At 40.4% G+C, this 6012-nt stretch overlaps 1 non-coding gene across 1 annotated transcript; it reads left to right on the forward strand.

Annotated features, from left to right (window-relative positions):
• The first annotated feature begins 926 nt into the window (after positions 1-926).
• Positions 927-1033, forward strand: LOC148564482 (small nucleolar RNA R71). Its single transcript, XR_015884051.1, has one exon. It is a non-coding gene; the product is annotated as a small nucleolar RNA R71 (small nucleolar RNA).
• Positions 1034-6012: the final 4979 nt, after the last annotated feature.

The following is a 6012-nucleotide window of genomic DNA, read 5'->3' on the forward strand; positions in this document are numbered from 1 at the left end:
CTCCAGGTTTTTCTAATGGTTTGTTCCGCTCTTCCTCAGTCCCCTTATCACTTAGAGTGACCATCTTGCAATCTTCCCATCTGACCTTCTTTGCTTCACCTCTCGGGTTCTTCTCTGTGTCACTTGGGAAGCTATCAGTAGGTTTGGGAATCTTCTCAGAGAGGTATTCCACTTGAAATTCTAGCCTCTTGATGGTGTCTCCCTGGTTCTTGATATTGGCTCGCACCTCCACCTTGAACACTTTGTTATCTTGGATTTCCTTACATATGATTTCAAGTAGAGTCTCAATCCTTGATAGTCTTTCTTCTGATGATGGTGAGTTGAGATTGGAGGGATGAGAAGGGCCATTTTGGCTTTGGTATGGATGTTGAGGTGTGTTGTTAGGTGGGTACTGATATGATCTCTGGGTAGAATGTTGGTGAGCTGCATTGTTGTTGGGGTTGTGACGTCTTTGATCTTGGCCTTGATCTTGTTGGTTTTCCCACCCAAAGTTTGGGTGGTTCCTCCAACCAGGATTGTAAGTCTTGGAGTATGGATCATGTGCCTACCTAGGTGGATTTCCAATGTAGTTGGCTTGTTCTTGATCACCCTCTGCTTCTTCATTCACTCCTTCTTGAGCTGCTGTTGAGGTGGTGATTACTGCTATTTGATTCCTCTCCATCTTCTTGGTAAGGTCAGCCAGCTGCTTGATAATCAGCTTGTTCTAGCCCAGCAGTGCATCCACGTTGTTTAGCTCCATCACTCCTCTAGTGTTGCCTCTTTCAGAAGCATAGAAGTAGTCATTCTCAGCTACAGTTTCAATGACATCTATGGCTTCTTCAATGGTCTTCTTCTTGTTTAGAGATCTCCCAGTTGAGTGGTCTACTGCCTTCTTTGATTCATAGGAAATACCTTCATAGAAAATGTGTAACTACACCCATTCATTGAACATATCTGGTGGGCACCTTCTTGTCAAGTCCTTAAACCTCTCCCATGCTTCATATAGAGTCTCACCATCTTGCTGCCTGAATGTTTGTACCTTAGCTCTCAACCTATTGATTCTTTGAGGAGGATAGAATCTCGCCAAGAATTTGTTCACCACATCTTCTCAGGTTGTTAAACTCTCCTTTGGGAAGGATTCCAGCCATTTAGATGCTTTGTCCTTGAGTGAGAAGGGAAACAAAAACAGTCTACAGGTGTCTGGATGAACACCATTAGACTTCACAGTATCACATATCCTCAGGAATGTGGTTAGATGTTGATTGGAGTCTTCTTGGACGCTCCCTCCGAATGAACAGTTGTTCTGAACAAGGGTGATGAGCTGTGGCTTTAGTTCGAAGTTGTTGGCATGTATGATTGGCTTTTGGATGCTACTTCCACAGTTTCCTGGGTTTGGATTGATATAAGAGCCTAGAACTCTTCTTTCTTGTCCAGCATGATGCACTGGACCTTCTCTGCCATGGTTGTGAGCCTCTTCTTCATGATGGTTCTCTATATTCTCATCCATGTCTGGTTCAAAGTACTCTTCCTCTTCCTCAGCACTAATGACTCTCTTTTCTCTTGCTTCCCTCCTCAATCTAAGGAAGGTCCTCTCAGGTTCAGAATCAAAGGAAGTTGAAGCCCTGCTTCTTCTACCTGTCATACAACCCACAAGTCACAAGTAAGAAAGATAGATGCAGACAGTATTCTCTGCAGAAATGATGTTAGTGTGAGTGATGCAATATATCAAACAGTTAGTGGGTCAGTGAACTAAATAGTAAAAAAAATGCAGATAACACCACAAACGGGTAAGGGGTAAAGGGAAGGAAATAACTAAGACTGAAAGTAAATTACTCAAATGAAATTAAATGAAACAAAAGAAAAAAAAATGCTCAATCTAGTTATCCAACAATTTAATCATTGTTGATGCAAAATCAATCCCCGGCAACGGCGCCATAAACTTGATGCACGAAAACTTGTCTCTTAACAGATTTCCCTCGGCAAGTATACCGAATTGTCGTCAAGTAAAAACTCACAATAGAGTGAGGTCGAATCCCACAGGGATTGATTGGTCAAGCAACTTTAATTGGAGGAATGTTCTAGTTGAGCTAAGCAGAATTTGATTTGAGAATTTCAGGAAATTAAATGGCGGGAAAGTAAATGGCAGAAAATGTAAATGCTGGAAATAAAGAGCTGAATATAAATGACGGAAAGTAAATTGCAGAATCTTAAATAGGGAATGGGGAATTTAGCATGAAAGTAAATGGCAGAAAGTAAAGAGAATGGGTAAGATCAGAAATGTGGGATTCATTGGGCTTAGGAGATGTTACATTCTCCGGATCAACTTCATTTTCATCTCTTCCTCAATCAATGCATTCATTGATCTCCTTGGCAATCTTAAGTGATTGAATTCCAATTCCTTGGTAATTCAATCTCTCAAATCTGGATCAATAGCCAATTCCTTGGTCTAATTGCTCATGAGAAGAGATGAAGTATGGTCACTGATTGTACCACATGTATTTCCAAATCAAAGTATTGGGAGAATTATATGTCACTATATCCGCCTAACCCCCAATTTGGTCCAAAATGAGAAAGCATTTCTAGCATGATCTCTTCATTCCTCTTCCAAGGTTCCGAAGAGATCCAAGTATGAATAGCTTCTTTTCCAAGACAACTACCCAACTGGATGAAGATTGAAAGCATTCTAGTAAAATCAAGAGAAAAGAAAGAAGAAGAATAATGAAAACTATTATTGATCCATCAAATTACAACAGAGCTCCCTAACCCAATGAAAGGGGTTTAGTTGTTCATGGCTCTGGGAATGGAAAACAAAGATGGAGAATGCATTCTAAAAGTAAAACTAGAAGTCACAGAGAAAGTAAAATTATACAAAGAGTAGTTCTCTCAATCCAAAAGCTCCTCTCTAGTTCAAAACTACTCCAATTTATACTACTCCTCTGATCTTCTAGTTGGCTCTTCAAGTCTTGGATATGGGCCTTTGGATCTTGAGTTGAAGCAGTTATCATCTTTAGTGGGCTCAGCTTCACTTGCAGAGAAAGTGTGCAGTAGGCATGGACTTTAGCTTATTGTCGAGAACGTTAGTGACAATCACCTTTTTCACTAATGTTCCTAACCCAAAATGGTCCACGTTAACTTCAACGTTAGTGGCACTAACATGACCAATAACGTTGCCTCTTGGCCCTTCGCAAACGTTACAGGGGTTTACCTTTCCCAATAACGTTGAGAGTACCCCTTTCTCCCTACGTTAGAGTTCACGTTAGTATAGTTAACGTGACCTTTAACGTAGGCTTGCCAAATCTTCGAGAGCGTTAGTGACACATACCTTTTTCACTAACGCTCCAAAATGCCCCTTTCCCATGTTAGTGCCTCACGTTAATTACATTAACGTGACCACTAACATTGTGTTGATTTCCATCTCCAATGCTAGTGACAAAGGTGAATGATGAGCGGATATTTTATACGCTTTTTGGGGTTAATTTCATATAGTTTTTAGTATGTTTTAGTTAGTTTTTAGTTTATTTTCGTTAGTTTCTAGGCAAAATTAATATTTCTGGACTTTACTATGAGTTTGTGTGTTTTTCTATAATTTCAGGTAATTTCTGGCTGAAATTGAGGGAGCTGAGCAAAAATCTGATTCAGGCTGAAAAAGGACTGCTGATGCTGTTGGATCCTGACCTCTCTGCACTCGGAATGGAATTTCTGGAGCTACAGGAGTCCAATTGACGCGCTTCCAATTGAGTTGGAAAGTAGACATCCAGGATAGACGACGTAAACCGGCGTTCAACGCCAGTTCCATGTTGCAGTCTGGCGTCCAGCGCCAAAAACACGTTACAAGTTGGAGTTCAACGCCAGAAACAGGTTACAGCCTGGCGTTGAACGCCCAGAACAGCCCAGGCATGTGAGAAGCTTTAGTCTCATCCCCATCACACACCAAGTGGGCCCCAGAAGTAGATTTCTGCACTATCTATCATAGTTTACTAATTTTCTGTAAACCTAGGTTACTAGTTTAGTATTTAAACAACTTTTAGAGATTTATTTTGTATCTCATGACATTTTTTGATCTGAATTTTGTACTCTTTGACAGCATGAGTTTCTAAACTCCATTGTTGGGGGTGAGGAGCTCTGCTGTGTCTCGATGAAATAATGCAAGTGTTTCTGTTTTCTATTCAAACATGCGTGTTCCTATCTAAGATATCCATTCGCACTTCAACATGAACGTGATGAACGTGACAATCATCATTATTCCCCCACGAACGCGTGCCTGACAACCACTCCCGTTCACCGTAGAATGAATGAATATCTCTTGGATCTCTTAATCAGAATCTTCGTGGTATAAGCTAGATTGATGGCAGCATTCAAGAGAAACCGGAAATTCTAAACCTTGTCTGTGGTATTCCGAGTAGGATTCAGGGATTGAATGACTGTAACGAGCTTCAAACTCGCGAGTGCTGGGCGTAGTGACAGACGCAAAAGGATAGTAAATCTTATTCCGGTACGATTGAGAACCTACAGATGATTAGCCGTGTGGTTGATGACATGTCAACATGTCATGTTTTTCTATGCTTTTTCATACAAGAAATTGATGATTAGTGCTTAAATATTGCATTCTTTTATGCTTAAATGGTATATTTCCTTGATCTTTTAATTTTATAAATTTGGTAGGAAATAAGAAGAAAAAGAAGCAAAGAAGCACAAAATAAACTAAAAAGGAGAAAAAAAGGGCTTTGGGGCACACTTTGAAGTTGGAGCACACTTTAGAGCCTTAGGCCACGCTTTTAAAAGCGTGGCCTATGACCAAATCAAGGAAGCATGAACAATCAGCACACAAAGCTCAGTTCACTAAGTGAACTTAGCTTTGCCGTACAAGAAAAATGTGCTTGGAGGCAAGAAATTTCGCTAAGTTAAAAGTGGGCGTTTACAGCATGACCATGCCTCCTTCAAAGGGCAATAACTTGAGCTACAGACGTCCAATTGATGTGCTTCCAGTTGTGTTGGAAAGCTGACATTCAGAGCTTTCCAACGATGTATCATAGTCCATATTTGGCACGAAATTGAGGCACGAGTGAAATGCATCTTTAGGGGCTAAAAATAAGCAAAAAAATCAGCCAATGCTTCCACCAAGGCTCGAAGGGGGAGACACAAGGAAAGCAAGGCAAGAGCAAAATAGTGCTCAGTTCACTTTTCCAACTTAGCTTTATCGGGCTTCCACTCAAGAAAATTCAAGGAAAAGGCTCACAAAATTTCTTCCACCAAGAGTTGAACTTGGGACCTTGAAGACAAAAGCAAGGCGCCACAAGGGGAGCTCAGTTGGTTTTCCCAACTGAGCACTACTTCCCCCCTTTTCCCCACATTTTGACACGGACCAAAGGCACCAAGCAAGCCTTGTGCGCACAATTTTGGCACACAACCAAGGCTGGACGCACATCAAGTGACACGGACAGCACAACTTGAAAGCTAAGTTGGGTTTTCCAACTGAGCTTTGCCCTGGGAGCTGCACCATGGTCCAAAATTCAATTAAAAAACAAATTGGATTTAATTCTTCATCAATTAAACCAAGGCCAACTAGATCCATCTCTCTTCAAATCCAAAGCAAGCCAAGCCCACATCATCACTCAAAGGCACAAGAACAAGCTAGAATTGGGATTTTCATTTAATTTGTTTTTTATTTTCAATTTCATTTTTTTATTTTGTAAAAAGCCTATATAAAGGCATCACTCTCATTTTCAAAGGGAGCTCCATTAGAAAGTATTAGAGGCTAGCTCCAATAGGGAGTTTGGCACTTTTTAGTTTTCATTTTGCTTTCTCTCTTATTTTTCTTTTCTGTCTTGAAATTTTGGATTGAGATTGGAAGGAATTCTGTTTTCATTCTCCATCTGCAACTTCTTCTTCTACTCTTTCTGCAATTTACTCTTCCATTTTCATTTTGCAATTGTTCTTGTTGGATCAAGGAAGGATTTGATATCTAGACTTGTTTTCTAGTCTCTTCCACTCCTGAGATCTTGAACCACTTTTAAATTGCTGCAAATTAAGCAC

The sequence above is a fragment of the Arachis ipaensis genome, chromosome B5 (genome assembly GCF_059453495.1).
Source record: "Arachis ipaensis isolate K30076 ecotype BB chromosome B5, ASM5945349v1, whole genome shotgun sequence".
In the NCBI taxonomy this organism is placed as follows: domain Eukaryota; kingdom Viridiplantae; phylum Streptophyta; class Magnoliopsida; order Fabales; family Fabaceae; genus Arachis; species Arachis ipaensis.